This window comes from Danio rerio, chromosome 14 (genome assembly GCF_049306965.1).
Source record: "Danio rerio strain Tuebingen ecotype United States chromosome 14, GRCz12tu, whole genome shotgun sequence".
NCBI lineage: Eukaryota > Metazoa > Chordata > Actinopteri > Cypriniformes > Danionidae > Danio > Danio rerio.
The window spans coordinates 32,089,935-32,107,250 of NC_133189.1; positions in this window are offsets into that span (position 1 = coordinate 32,089,935).

The window sequence follows — 17,316 nt, forward strand, 5'->3', positions numbered from 1 at the left end:
TCTGCCTAGTGGGCTTGCATTCCCAAAACATCCATTTGGGGCTTGTTTTACACTATTTGGGTTTTTACAGCCTATCACCCAGGAATTTTCTCATCTGTGAGCATTAACTGCCTTACATACATTAGCAATAAAATCCTCAACAAATGTGCCTAGGGACTGACGACTGCATGTGTTGGCATAAAATATTCTAAACTATACCTCTGTGTGGGAATTGTGATAATGTCTGCTGCTGGTAGTCTATACGGCAGCTCTAAGGTTTAAAAGAATATGGTGTCTATGTGTATGACTTCAGGGATTTCTCTTTTTTAAAATTAGAAGTTTAAGTGGATAAACATTGCAATCAGCAGATTCATTTAAATATGTGCATTTTAAATGCCAGTAATATGGTAATTATTTTATAGCATGTCCAATTAAGCAACATACATGCACTAATAATAAGTGTCTTTCCTCTGTAAACTCTTAATTGTTGTTTTTAGATGCTAAGTTCTCGCGATAGGTATCAGATGTGGATCAGGGAACAAGAATATACTGAATAAATAAAATTGATAATGTTTGTCAGTATGCTACATGGCAAATGCATGCTAATAAGCAACTAGTTAATATGCGTACCCTACACTTTAAAAAGAATGCCAATTAATAAAATGATTGAGGAGTATATACAGTTGAAGTCATAATTATTTGTCCCCTGAATTATTAGCCCCCCAATTTCTGTTAAACGAAGAGAAGATTTTTTTCCAGCACATTTCTAAACATAATAGTTTTAATAACTTCTTAATTTGACTAGATATTTTTCAAGACATGTCTATACAGTCTAAAGTGACATAACCATGGTTTGTTCTGTGTAGACTATTGAAAAAATATATAGTTTAAAGGGGTTAATAATTTTGTCCTTAAAATGGTGTTTAAAAAAATGAAAACTATATATATATATATATAGCTGAAGTCAGAATTATTAGCCCCCTTTAAATTTTATTTTTATTTTTTTATGTTTCCTAAGTTATGTTCAACAGAGCAAGGAAACTTTCACCTTATGCCAGATAATAAGGTATTTAAGATATTTTATAATATATATTTTTAAGAGAAACATTACAAAAATGTGCACATAATTACTAAATAATCATTAGTTTTACAGTGTAATCTTCAGTGTTACCATATATAATTTTGACCCACTGCTATATTCAGCTTTCCTTTGAAATCCACAAAATAGCGACAAATACATTTTGTGTGAAAAGTGTAATTTAAATGCCAGTAATAGGGCATTATAGCATGTCCAATAAAGTAACACACACATGCACTAATAATAAGTGTTTCCCTCTGTAAACTCTTAATTGCTGCTTTTAGATGCTAAGTTATTGTAATAGGTATCGGAATTGGACTAGGGATCAAGAATAAGTCAGCTAGAATAGCGTATGATTAGCACTTTGCAAGTCATAGTATTTGTCAGTATGGCACAGTATATGCAATACATGCTAATAACTAGTGAATATGTGTTCCCTACACCTAAAAAAAGCCAATTAATAAAATGTTGGAAGAGCAAATACTTGAACTAATATTACTTTTTGGGGCTTAGATAAGAAGACATGCTATTTTATTTGTGCACTAATTACTTTAAAAAACAATAGTTAAAAGGTTAATTTCAAAGCCAGTCAACATCCAGAATAGCTAGTGCTGACTGAACTAATAAACACAAATGCTGCTCATATGATAAAGTTTTAATAGTTAGAATCAAATTTGGGCCAACTAAAGATGCAACAATATAATTAGTACATATACATGTAGATAATAATAATAATAATAATAATAATAAGAAGAAGAAGAATATTATTATTATTATTATTGTTGTTGTTGTTGTTATTGTTATTATCGTTATTATTATTATTATTATTATTATTATTATTATTATTATTAATAATAATAATAATAATAATAATAATAATAATAATAATAATAATACATATATTAAATAATCATTAGTTTTACTGTATAATCTTCAGTGTTACCACATATAATTGTTACCCACTGCTAAATTCAGTTTCCCTTTGAACTCCTCAAAATAGCAACAAATAAATTTTGTGTGTGAAAAGTGCAACAGAGAGGACAAGCTAAAGATGTATTCGGAAAGTGCATCCCCCTAATCTCCCCTGCAATGTCATCTTAACCTGTTTTTCTGCATCTATGGATTGCTACCCTAATGTGTCCCGACTGATAGATGGCTAATTTAGCCCCGACGGACGGCCCACCTATCTCTTATTCAGAATTTATAGTTTGAAGCCTCTGTGCTACAATGCTGCCCCCCAGTGTATACACCTACCACCCCCTCCTTCCATAACATCTCTTAACTGAAACCATCCCAAATCCTTCCTTTTGTTAAGATGTCAAATGAGCATCTATTTAAAGTGTTTCCATCACAAGCGTTTGCTTAGACCTAAGGGCATGCGATTTATTTATTTATTTTGTATTTTTTTCATGCATTGCACAAGCATTTGTGAGCAAACATAATCTAAAATGCAGCGTGCAGAGCTCCGGCACTGACAGAGCAGATGTATAATGTATGTGTGTTGGCACCAGACTCAGCATGCCAATGATTTTTGTTGCCTTGGATATGTGACTGGCACCGATCCAGATCTACACCGTCCCTACAACTCCTCAAAGTGTATTTATATAGTTTTCATGCTTGGCAGAAGCTTTTCCTCACCGCCGGCTCATAGTGGTCCCAAGGTGGATCGTGATTATGATTGCATGAGGCATTATTGCCTTGTTTTACAAAGACCATTTTAAGGATCTCAGGGGATGGCGTACATGGATTCAGCAGGATCCATATAGTGTTATCTACAAGCGGAGCCGTCGAAGTGCAATGCGCCTTGTTTGTTCATACCTCCTTTTGGCTGCTGACTGTTGTCAGGCTCTTTTTTAGATTGCTGCGCTATTTAGTTGCCCATTGTTGACAGTTTAAGTGAGAGCTCCACTTATTTGCCATCACTGTAACCACTTACATGGACAAGTGCTTTTGTTGTTGTTTTCTGAAATCTCAATAATACGGATGACAAGTCGTAGTTATTTGCGAGATGATATACAACGCAATTTACCTCCATCGCCCTTGATGACGAACCCTCGTGTGCGTGACGACAACGGATATGAATCTCTCTCCAAAACAGCGATCGATAATCCAAGCTTTAAGGCAGAATATGCAATTTGGCCGTGTTTCAGACGTGTCTCGAGGCCCCCTAATGTCGCTTTCATCTCTAGACATAAGTTGAACATCTTTTAGAATTCGCCATTTAGCCTTGCTGACTCCTGGCAAAGTTTATGGAGGATGAGCCTCGCTTCTGTCTCGCACTGTAAACGCCAGTGTAAATACACCCCCACATTTCTCACGGCTGGCGAGCAGAAGCTGTAAAATGCTCAGACGGATGGAGCAATATTCAATTCCTCCCTTGAGTTAGAGGGCAAACTTCTAGGAGGGGCGTCCTCCCTTTGGAAATAAACTTGAGCGAAATAAAAGCTCATCAGCGGTCGCATCAACGACTCCTTCTCTTTTATCACCGGAGCTCCGACGAAGAACAATTAACAGCTCACCACGAGTCCAGTGCTGAACTGAATCACCCTGTAAGCACCCCCCCTCCAGGCCAGCACTAATGCATCTCCCATTGTGCACACTTCTATAAATTACCAGCGGTACGAGTAGGCAGATACAAATAAAGGTGATTTAGCTCAAAGAGATGCTGAGGGATGGCTCTCATTAGCCCGGAGAGGAAACGCAAGCCCGGACCTAACGGAGAGGAATTCCTGCCCATTAGCGCAATGGCAGCGTGTGTATTGATAGGTTTTTAATAAGACGCTGCATTAATGGTTATCATGACTGAGTGGGTTTATGGTAATGGGGATGGGTGGCAGAAGGGGGGCACGGGACGGTTCAAATGGCTTTTTTTGTCAGATCCGAAGAGGTCTGCGTCGGTGAGCAAATGCCCCCTGTAAAGGGTGAAATGAAATAAGTAGCGTGGTGATAAAGACTTCCTCTGTAATAACTGAGTGGCTTCAATGAGGATGGAAGTGATGAATTGGTGGAATGGACAGCATTCATGTGTGGGTGTCTTCATTTCCTCCCATTAATCTGAGGGACTCATTTTCCGCAGCGCCCATTTTAACCCTACAATACTCTTGCCTGGAGATGTTCTAATTGTATTATTAGCTGCAAGTTAAGTAAATGAAGACGATTTAATCAGCCCTCTTTTTTTCTCTCTATCTCTCCCTTGTGTCCCTGAGATCTTTCTATTAACAGAATTGTTAAGGGATCAATTTAGGCTTTTTTTTTAAATAGGCTGACAACTCTATTGTCTCAATGACAAAGATACTGAAGATTAACCTTGTAAGAACACAAACTTTGCCGTTGTAGTTCAGAGGCCTTGCAAAGTGTTTCCTATAATTAACTTTGAGACTCTTAAAATGTGTCAGTGATTGCCTTGTGTATATACAGTTTGCATGTACATTTTAAAGTTAATGAGTGCTTCCAATTATCTGATAATGTGAAGTATTTGGTGTTCATAGTGAGCAAGATTTAGAGCATACTTCAATGATGACAGGTACTCTCATGCAGTCTCCAAGGTTAAGAGCCTGCATGGCATGAAGAGCATTTATGTTACATTTGAAGAGGATTTGGAGAGAAAAATATGTAGTTTGGGAATTTGTCTTGATTATCTTTTTAGTGGGTAAAATGTTTCTAATATTGAGGTAAACTGCGTGTACTACATCCTAAGAGGTCCTTAATTCAAAACCGAAGCTATCTCTAGCTCTGGAAGTTGGCAGTATGTGAAATGTTGTCTTTTACCACATAACTTCTTGAGGTAATCACCGTTTAGAAGGTAATCACCGTTTGGAAGGTAATCACCGTAAATAGGACTGATTGGCTAATGGCACAAGAACGTTGATAGTCCCAAACACTTCACAAGAGACTATCATCAGTGGTGATGTGAAAGGCAGTAGAGATGAAAAAAAAAACCTAAATGTAATTATTCTCTGATGAAATATGTGTGAGTTAAAAAGTTACATTTATTATTCAGTTCAATGTGGCCTGGATTTGATTAGATCTCAAATCAGCTTTCAAACTGACCTGCATCTGGTTAAAACAAATAAAACGGATTGTTGCAAACATAATGTCCAGGGTGCGCCAGTGTGAAATTGCATATCAATTAATAATAAGGACAGATAGTACACAATATTGTATTGCTGAGATTTGTTGGACTCGTGCCACCATGCCAACAAAAAATAAGTGCAACAATGATTTATTGCTAGAAAAAAAATATGTCTAAAGCATATGAAGTTACATTTATTTACGCAGTACAATGTGACATTAGGCAAATCAGAACTTAAATAGTATGTTTTAATGTTTTTGTTATTATAATAATAATTGTGCTACCAACACCTAATAATGATCATGATACACAAGTTACACAGCTGCTTTTAACTGGCTGTTTACAATACATGTATCCAAGTCAAATTGATAATTAAACTGATCTGAAAACCTTTATGTGAGCACCTCAATCAATCAAGCTGACTCAATATAAATGCGTTTTTGATTGAATTGAAGTGGAAATGAAAACACCAAAAGCACAACTCTTGCCCACCAAACTGGAATTTGTTTCTTCACCCATAGACCCAACTTAAAGGCACCAACTTATAGCAGGTTATTAAAGGAAGAAATAACTTGTGCACTTCTCAAGAAGAGAAGAAACCTGAAACTCAAAAGATGCATGTAAATGTGATGATTTAGAAGCATTTTTGACATTGAGATGAAATGTTAAATTTTACATTGTTGAAAAATAAACAGCTATATATATATATATATATATATATATATATATATATATATATATATATATATATATATATATATATATATATATATATATATATATATATAAAATAATTAACATAAGAAATGTAAAATAGATGACGCAGTGGCGCAGTAGATAGTGCTGTCACCTCACAGCAAGAAGGTCACTGGTTCAAGCCTCGGCTGGGTCAGTTGGCATTTTTGTGTGGAGTTTGCATGTTCTGCCTGCGTTCGCATGGGTTTCTCTGGGTGCTCTGGTTTCCCCCACAAGTCCAAAGACATGCAGGTGAATTAGGTAAGCTAAATTGTTCGTAGTGTATGAGTGTGAATGAGTGTGTATGGATGTTTCCACCAGATGGGTTGCAGCTGGAAGGGCATCCGGTGTGTAAAAAACATATGCTGGATAAGATGGTGGTTAATTCCACTGTGGCGACCCCAGATTAATAAAGGGACTTCGAATAGAAAATAAATGAATGAATGAAATGTAAAATATATATTTTATTTGTGTATATTTAGTAAATGAAACACTTTTCAGTGTTTATTAAACTTTGTTAAACCGCTCATTCGCTCATTGTCTGTTTTCTTTGTACTTAATTCATGGTGCATATAATTCAATAAATATAATTCAATAATTCATAATAAGCATAAAATTCAATATATTACTATTAATACATAAAATTAACATCTGCACTGGACAAAATATTTAGCACAGCCTTGTATGCTTCATTTGAACAAGAAAAGCTCAGAAATATCAACATATTGTTACAACACCAATTATATATATATTTGGTATATAATATATTATATATATTAAATTAATAAGCAAACTGATTGTATTTTTTGAAAAGTAAAGCTTCAAAGCTGCATGATATTGCAAAAATCTAAGATAATTTCATATTTTGCGATATATATTGCAATATGAATACAATTTCACCAGATGATTTAAAATATCTATTTGAAAAGAATTTATAATGTTATATCGATTGGGAGGATTCTACATTGCATCTCCATTAAATCCAATAAACTGTCTTTAAACTTTTTAGGGTTCCCCAACACATTTTTGTTGTGGTCTGTGCTATTTGCAGTATTTTCATACATAACAAGTATTTTCATGCATAACAAACTAGATACAATCAAAAAAATAAAAATAAAATTAAATAAAGGGTTCTATTTTAACGATCTACGTGCAAAGTCTAAATCTCATGGCCTGTCTGAATCTCTTTTGCTATTTTAAGGATGGGAAAATATAGTTTGTGCCATGGCGCATGATCTAACAGGGTTGTGCTTATTCTCTTAAGGAGTTAGGTGTTTTTTGAGAATAAACTAATCAGAGGCTCATCCCCTATTTCCTTTAAGAATTGTCGCATCATAGCGTATTTGCTATTTACATTGTACAAACGTGTTGTACATACTCCACTGAAGATATCTGTTAGCCTACATATTAAATTTAATTTATTAAGCACAAAGATTTGTTTCAAACCTATCTCTAAGTGCAGTTGTAATTTCCAGCAAATAAATAAATGAACAATAAGAATGAAGTGCGTTCAAAAAACTGAGTTATGCACATATGTGCTATGCACATATGGTCCAAAACCTGACAGGTGGACAAATTTAAGCTTGTTTTTAATAAAACTAATATAAATATGAATATAATAAATAATACTGCTAATAGTAATAACATTATACAAAAGCAAATTGTCATGACTGAACTGAAAAAAGCCCCCTGAGATGAAGGCATAGAGGTAGTGTTTTTTATATTTATGTAAAAAGTAATATTAAGTAGAATTTTTGTAATATTTTAATATTTAATTATTTTTTATTTGTAAATATATTTGTGTATTGCTGTAAATTCTGTGCATTTTAAGCATTGTGTAAGCGTTTAAGGGTTGAAAAAAATTCGGGTTGCACTGGGCTGAAAATAGCAACACATTGCGGCAAACACGCATTGTGCCTTATTGCGCAAGATGTATGATAGGGCCCAATGTGTTTTATCATTTCCAGGGTCTAACAGTATTCAAGTACAGTAACTGAATGATAAAAATAAAAATAATTCAATAAATTTAATGGGAGTTAAATTCACAAATGGTATTATTTCTTATACCTGAATGCTTTTAAAATTATTATACAATTGCACGCATCAAAAACACATTCATTCATTCATTTTCTTGTCGGCTTAGTGCCTTTATTAATCCGAGGTCGCCACAGCGGAATGAACCACCAACTTATCCAGCAAATTTTTATGCAGCGGATGCCCTTCCAGCCACAACTAATCTCTGGGAAACAATCACACACACATTCATACACTACTGACAATGTAGCCTACCCAATTCACCTGTACCGCATGTCTTTGGACGGTGGGGGAAACCGGAGCACCCGGAGGAAACCCACGTGAAGGCAGGGAGAACATGCAAACTCCTCACAGAAACGCCAACTGAGCCGAGGTTCGAACCAGTGACCCAGCGACCTTCTTGCTGTGAGGTGACAGCACTACCTACTGCGCCACTGCCTCGCCCCAAAAACCTGTGCAAATGATAAACTGTGATACAAACTCAACATTGCATATCCTGCAATTTGACTATTCTAAATGATCTCATTGTGATATCGATGCTGAAATGATATATTGTGCGGGCAGCAATACTTCAATTATTGATCTGCCATATAGAACCTTATAATTCCCACGCAACATTTTTGGTGTTTTTTTTTTTTTTTGTGGCTGTTTATGGTTAACTAGGCAACATCAATTCACTTAATAATCATAAAAGTTTTTGATTGGACTATACGCATTGGAAATAAATAAAGGCTATAAATGGATCGCAATGTTTAGGGTCCATATATATAGTACAGAAGGAATCTTTTATGAAATTGAATTCTTTTGAATTGACAACAGATTGCATGTAAAATGTAATGAGGAGAGATGTTTTTCAAAACCATGAGGTGTAGTTACATCATCTACCAGAGGGTTCATGTTTTATTTATTTATTTCTGAGCAATTACATGTGTAGAGGATGAATTGGTGCTCTGTTTGGTGTTACAAAATTTCTTTCCAGCTTTGCTTTTAGGTCATTTATTCTAGTTCGACACTGAACTGTAATTTCAGTATATGTACAGTACTACTGGAGGGCGATTGAAAATGTCCTTGCAGAACTAGGTAAATACACTTTCTGAATAAGATTGTTCAGAGAGAAAAGTCTCAAGGCCTGCTTCATGTCTGAAAATAATCATATTCATATATATTCCCATATAAAGCTGACTTCTTCATTTCTTCTCGGTATTTCATGGGATTGGTAAGAATCATTAATGAATGCACTTTCATCATAATGATCCTAATGAAAAAAGCAATCTCTGTCAGTTAATCACCTCGCTTTATGGATGAGGGCTCTTTTTCGTTTCGGAAAAATCTAACTTTATTTTGACAAGTGCTGGGAAGAGCCAAACGCTTGTGTAGCATACCAATACTGAGATCTATCATGACCTGACCGAAAGCACCTTCAGAGACGACCCAAGTCTCATGCAGGAGAGATTTCATTAATGGTGCCGTTTCCCATCTGGGCTTTGAACCTCTATTTGTTATCAAACAAATGGGAAGTGAAAATGAACGTGAGGAGCCCAGGGACTCTATGTGGAAAAGAGTGGGAAATGAGTTCCTGTTGTACACTATTCACATGCTGTACCTCTTGACATAGAGCTGCATTTTAAGCAGGCCGTCATACGTAATCTACCTCATTTTCATCAGCGTAGCACCTGTGGAGGTAATAGCGCATGTTCCCGACATACGGCCTTGTTTTGGCTAAATTCACCAAGAACCCATGCAAAACAGCTCATTGACTGTGCAGTAGCTAGGGATGTCCCAATCAGTTTTTTTTTTTTTTTTTTGCCCTAGAGTCTTAGTCATTGAATTTTGAAGAGGAAGAGCTAAGAAACAGATGAAGAAGAGCTAAGAAACAGATCCAGGTTGTACCTTATTTTAAATTTCACTTCACTTCTGTGAGGTTGCTTAAACAATCAAGTAATAAATAACATCAATTCTTCACTTTTGGACATCAGTGCAACAGTAAATATAAAAAGAAAAGGAATATAAAAACAAATTGCACCTCAACTTAAAGGGTCATAATACTCCAAAGCACATTTTTTTGAGATACTGACTGTCATATATGTGTCCCACGCTTTCAAAAACACAATTAGGACACATAAATTTCACTAAAAAGTGAAAAAATTGGTTGTTTTTGCATTATTTTGAGCACATCCTTTCTACCGGTTAAAAAGAAATTTTGAAGCTAAGTCAAGGCCATGAGATCATTGTGAAAATTCTAACGTGGAGACTGGGTGTTTGTACTGGCTGGTACAACGTTAAGTCTTTGAGTTTTTATCATTGATTTAAGAGAAAGACTCAAACCAATTAGCGAGCTTTATTGTGAATGAGTTCCAACTTCATTAACATGCATGATAGCTTCGGAGTTTTTACCTGTTACATTGTTAAAACAGCAGAGAGACGCCACATTTTTTGTCAACTCTAATTAAACAAGTGGTAGAAGAATTGTTTGGAGACATGGGTCGTCGGTGTTGTGTTTATAAATGTGCTGCAACGAAGAAAAGGTTCTAGTTCGTGTTAATTGTCCTGTCTCTTTGGTAAGTATGTGATCAGTGTTCTTTGTTCATGTTTATTAAGATGGTAAAGTTAGTTTGTATCATCAACAGTACTCTTTCAGTTTTTAAAGACATATCTTAGTCAAAATGATTTAGTTACTAAGTTTACAGTACGTTAATGTCACTACAATATGATGGACTGATAGGTCTGCTGTAAATGCTGCTCTCCGAATGTAAATATGCAAAGACCTTAATCAAACTATTACTGTATTAATGTGTAGGATTTTTCACCACATTTTGTGAAAGGATAGTCAATACAAACACAGCTGTTTAACATTATACTTTGCACCTACCGAGTGCATCTAAGTTACTGAGAAATGCAGATTTTTTTTCTCTCATTAGCATTGAAGCTAATCATTAAAATACTTATTTCCATGTAAACGTAGTCACTGTCTATCTCTGCATCTGTGTTTGTTTGCCTCTGAAAATCAGCGCGTGCACATACTGAAACTCCTGTTTTCATGCAAACCCTTCCCTCTTTTGCCACTCGACTCTCCCAGCTAAACAAAGCTGGGCTCACCCATTTTCCTCACTTTTTTCTGACAAATCTTACAGTTTGATAAGGCAATGTTGTCATGACCAACTGTATAATACCTCCATAACGCATTCTTGTGCTTTCTGCTTCAAGCTGCTTCCATGTTCTACTTTGCCAACATTTAACCAATAGCGTCTCTGCAACAAAGTGATATCATGCCGCTCATATTGCTGCTGATCGGGTCTGTACATCCCTAACAGCTGCCAACGGTCAGGGTAAATATTAGGGGTGTCAAAATTAATTGTTTCTTCACTGCACCATGATGCAGACGTGGACAATTCGGCATCGGTTCAGTAATAAATCCTAACCAGTTATTATTAACGTCATTTATCTCATATGCGGTATCATGGTAGAATACTATGGTGAGGGAGGTGAGTGTGAGTAATTAAAATGCAGAAATTGCATAATTCACTGCATGTGTTTGCTGGACTGTCTTTCACTGACACAAGAGTTACAGCAGAAGCCCATATTTCAGTCCCATGGAGAAATTGAAAGTAAACTCAATTTCTCTCTCCCTCTCTCACTGTGGCCCCTTTGACCTGTTGGGGTGACATTTCCTTTCCTTTCAGCTGTTATAGTGATGCTTGAGGATACAATCCAGAGCGTGTTTTCTTTAACGCGTCTATCGTGAATCAGCTGTGATCGTGTTTTCTTTGAGCAGGTAAAATTAAACGAACAGTTCATATATATTAATAACAAAATTGTTTTGTAAATACATAAAATGTTTTTAAAAATTGTACATTATAATACAAATATTATTGTGCTGTGAAGTGAAATTGTATATGGAAAGCATCAAGATATTGAACTGAACCAAATCAATGGCATGATAATCGTAACCGAACTGTGAGTCCATTGTAGGTTCACACCTCTACTAAATATTGATTTAATACTTTCTTTTTGTTCCGTTTCATGTTGGTTACAGAAAAATCCTAAAGCTATCGCCAGGTCTCTTTTCTTGACCTCATTGTTATGCCAAGTTTCTGTTTGATCCAAGTAGCGATAGGCTAGAGGCGTTTTAAAGCATGCAGATTAGGTTTAGCTGAATGAAGAATATCTGACCTAGATGGACTGCACTTGCCCTCTTTCACTCCTGAAATTATAGTCTTCTTTTGTACCTTTTTCAGCGGGTCTACACTTTTTTTTTTTTGAAAACCACCTAATTGCAGACAATTCAGCGAGATCCACAAAAGAAGCGATAGCATTCTTTTATTTTCAATCTGCTCTCTATATAAGCGCATAATCCTATCACATCAGAAAGCTTACTTTCATTTACTGTAAAAGTGCACGCCTGTCAGCACTACACACGCCGAGAAAAGTCAAGTCCAAAATGAGGCAAACCAATCAGTTGAGAAATCTTTCTTTCTCTCCTCTCACTCTCTCTCACTTTCTCTCTTTCTATCAGACGTGGACGGCTGATAACCAACCTCCCACTCACCCTCCACTCCTGTGTGTCTGCAGTGTGGCGATAAGCAAATCAATATCCTGTCACTTCTCATTTTTACCCTCCCAATTCTGCTTTCTGCACCCTGCACAAGGTGACAAGGCCTGCTCCGTGGTCTGGAGGAGCAATCTCTGCACTTTTTTTGAGCTGGAATATTCACCATCTCGTAGTAGCAGGTGGTGTAACGACTCCACTGGGCAATAGTGTTGGATGGAGTTGTAGTGGAATGTGTGAATCCCAAGATCTCAGTTAGCTTTCACCACGCTGCTGTAGGAGATGTGTTCAGTCAGGCTGCACCATCTTGGCTTCTACAACATGCTTTTTATCTCTGTAGGGTCTGTACATGACAACAAGATACAACAGAAATCAGCGGAATGAAGTCATGCATACTTTTGGGGTGTCAGAAATGCTAGAAGTTACTTGAGTGGGACCACATTAAACACACAAAAAAGAGAATCAAGGCCAATTCATACCTAGAAAAAGTCAGCTATAAAACATAAATATTGACAACACAAATTAATAAATTAACGAAAAAAATTTGTTATTTAAAATAATGGGCTATTTTGAAAGCCAATAAAATTACATTAAATCATTTGAAAACAGGTGGATTCAGAAATGAAACTTCTGCCAGATCAATGTTTTGTTCTGACTGTGTTTTGGAATTGGCAAAACTGGAAAAGGAAACTTTTAAGTGCTTGAGCTCTTTAAAGCAAGATGAATACTGACTGGCTGTTAGTGGATTTTTTGTTTTCATTCAGCAGCGGTAAACAATCACTCTGAGAGTGAGTCCAACAGCTTTGTTCCTCCTGTGTTGTTGTGGTGGTATGGACTCTTTTATTGTAGTTAGTTTAGTATTATTTTTAGACACCATCTTTTATTTTTAATAATTTTGTAAAAAATAACTGTTATTCTAACTTGTGAATACATATAGGCCCAATCCTAATTCTATTTTTTTTACCCCTCCCCTTCTCCTTGGCCCTTGAAACAGAGTGTGAAGAGGAAGGGCTTCAAAATTATGCTTCAGAAATGGGACACCACTACAACACTTACACATGTCATCATTTGTCATCGCGATCTTCATATGAGATCAGACGATCGCGACTGCTGTAGTTATTCCAGTTGCTTTATTTTTTGCTATTTATATTTGGGCCTTAATTAAGATTAAATAACAAAAATTATTCTACTAGGCTTAGGTCAAAATTATTCTGCTATGTGATCTTTTCAGTTGATTCTGAAAATTTACTGTGCTTGGTAATGTGCTACTTTTCTAAAGGCTCTAGAAAGGCATCATGTCTGCTGTTCATATGTCTACTTTAAAGTGCCTTTGTAATCATTATGATGCTAGATTGTGGTTAAATTAATAACCATGTAAAGGATGGGGCAAACATATGGATGGATGGGTAGTGGGTAAAAAAATGCTTCAAATAATATAAAATAAATAATAAAGGCTAAATAACGTACAATCACAGACATATTACATATTATTTTATTGGAGTTATTTAAAACAATATAGTTGATACTAAGGGTGGAGCCGAACCCGAATACGGTATTCGGAAAGGCACGAATAGCGTGTTTTTACGAATACTTGATTCGAACAAATACTTGAAAAACTATTTGTATTCGGGAGCAAGAAAAACACTATATCAAAAAGCAGCGTTTCCTCATGAGACCACAGTGCATGCCCGCGTGAGAGAGAGAGAGAGTGAGAGAGAGAGTGAGAGAGAGAGAGAGAGAGAGAGAGAGGCAAAACGCGCCAAAGCCCGAAACTGAAAGCGATACGTGACTTTGAAGGGGCTGTTTCATATGGAGTTATTAATCATTCTTACTGTTCAGTGATCGCAAACTGCCGTAGTTTATTAAAGACGCAAACTCCTCACTGCACGTCAGCTGCGCGCCTTCAGCAGACCTCATTCCTGCAGCACGAGAGCTTCATGATTGTTTATGCGCGCCAAAAGTAGCGGATCTGTCCGGTAAAATATCTGACTGCGTGTCACCGTATCCCTAAGGACTGTTTGGCGAAATATTTGACTGCATGTCACTGCATAACAAACGACTGAAAGGATATAACTAGAGAACTCTCCACTGTGCTACTGGATGAGAGCGTATGGCAAGCTGTTTTAGCATTTAAACCTTGTTCAGACTATCCATAAATATATTTAGAGATATCTCTAATTATATTTTGACTTGTCATAATTATAATTCGACTAGTCAGATTGGAAATATCAGCAAATATATTATGATAGACTAGTCATATTCCTCCATTGACTGCCATTGAAAAATATTTACAGATATCTCTAAATAAGTTGACTAGTCACAATTGTAATTAGAGATATCTCCAAATGAATTTTGACTAGTCAAAAATCCATTTCAAGATATCTACAACTGTAATTAGACTTTTAGTAAATTAATTAGAGATATCTTCAAATATATTTGTAAATATCTTCAAATATGATGAATTAAGATTAAGATATCTCTAAATGTATTGTGACTAGTAAAAACTCAGTTAGAGATATCTCTAATTACAATTGTTACTAGTCAAAATTCATCTGATTTCGTACTAGTACAATTGTAATTGCAGATATGTCTAATTGTCATTCTGAGTAGTGGAATTATAATTATGACTAGTCAAAATATAATTAGAGATATCTCTTATATATTTATGGAGCCAGAACAAAGATTTAAATGCTAAAAAGGCTTGCCATAGAGAGCGCTTCTCACTGAACAGAGCCGCAGCGCAACCTTCTATGTAATGTATTATCACATGCACTAAAAGCATCCTAAAAGCATCAACACAGCCACATTCTGCCCCAGCAAGTCAGTTTCAAACATAAAAAAAACAAACAAACAAACTTTGTGTCTTTTTTTGTGGCTGGCAGATGATAATAGCAGGGCTGTATCTTTTAGTATTATATAGAATACTTTTGTTCTGCCAGATCTCCCGGGCAGGGTTTTATTTAGATTTATTTAGTTAATATTAGTTTTTGGAATTCTGTCCATTGGAAAGAAGTTCCTTCAGAAGAAGAACAGTTTTTTGAATTATTATTTGTTTTTATTCTGTCTATTCAGTGTCCTTCAACAAGAACGATGGTGGTGGGGTTCATAATATTCACAATGGTATTTTATTAGTTGTTGGTTTAACCATGGATGAGATAATGGCGTCTATGTTATTTTCTTTTCAATGACATTTCTTATCACATGTTCAAAAACAACAGCCAATATTGCATATCTATAATTTATATAATGGGTATAATTAAACAATACTTTCACTATAACGTAAATTAGAAGTGTAATAGAAAAAATATATATTTTTGCGCCATTTTGAATTTTACTCGAATACAAATACAAATACTTTTCCCCCCTCAACAAATACAAATACAAATACCGGCTGCTCCGCACATCCCTAGTTGATACTTAATTCACATTAGATACAGATATGTGTTCTATGTATAAAAAAAAAACAATTTTTTTGCTTTTTTTAATTTAATTTAATTTTATATTTTGCTCCATTTTGACTTGACAGCATCATGCAGTTGCTGCAGATTTGTCGGTTGCACATCTACAGTATGATGCGAATGTCTTGTTCCACAACATCCCAAAGGTGCTTTATTGGATTGAGATCTGGTGACTGTGAAGTACAACTTATTGTCGTTCAAGAAACCAGTCTGAGAAGATTCAAGCTTTATGACAGGGCGCGTTGTCCAGCTGGAAGTAGCCATTAGAAGATGGGTACACTGTGGTCATAAAGGGATGGAAATGGTCAACAACAACACTCAGGTAGGCTTTGGCATTGACACAGTGCTCAGTTGGTACTAATGGGCCCAAAGTTCGCCAAGAAAATATCCCCAACACCATTACACCACCGTTGATACAAGGCAGGATGGATCCATGCTTTTTGTCATGGTTGTGGTGGTCAGTTGCAGGAAAAATAGGTTTTATTTACAAAATAAAACAAAGGCAAAGCAGTAAAATAAACTACCCCGAGGGGAAAACACTAGCAAAACAAATAAATAAACAAACAAACAAACCTGACTGGGCAGGCTGGTAGGGATCAGGGCTGGACCACACTACAGGACAAGGAGAGAAAGGATGACGAACTGGCCCAGGATAGCAAACATGTGGAGAATATAAGCAGAATTAAATCAATACACAGGTGAACAAACATGTGTTAAACATGTGAACATAATAAACTAATAATGGGTTAACAAGGAGGGTAGGACTAGACAATAGACGGAAGAGCATATGACACAGAGACAACACAAGCCATGTGCTCACATAAAACGGGACAAGAGCACGTAGCCAATGAGAGAACTCCTTAACCACGCGTTCACAATAACAGGACAAGACTGAAGCACGGGGCCACAATGTAAACACAGACAACACAAACACAAATAGACGCAAGACACGAGCACACGATAGATGAAAACACCTTACAGTGCGCTCACACATATGCAACGCACATGTTTCATCTCAGCGCCAACCAAACCAACTAGACGGAGATGCTGAGAATGAAATAGCGCGATGCCGACAGAACAAAATACAAACAAGGGTACAAGAAAGTGCATCCCAGGCATGCACAGAGCCCGCTCGCATGCATCAAGCGGGTGCGTGCACCCACGATGGCGCGCACATAAAGGGACACACATTGACAGAAACAGGACACGACAGAACTAGTGTCTGGACTCTGCCACCAAAACAAGAATTTACAAGACCAGAGTGGTAGAACCCTGACACTTTCATATAGTTGACGCTAACAAATTGCTAACTCTACCATCTGAATGTTGCAGCAGAAATCGAGACTCATCAGACTAGGAAACATTTTTCCAATATTCTATTATCCAATTTTGATGAGCCTGTGTGAATTGCTGC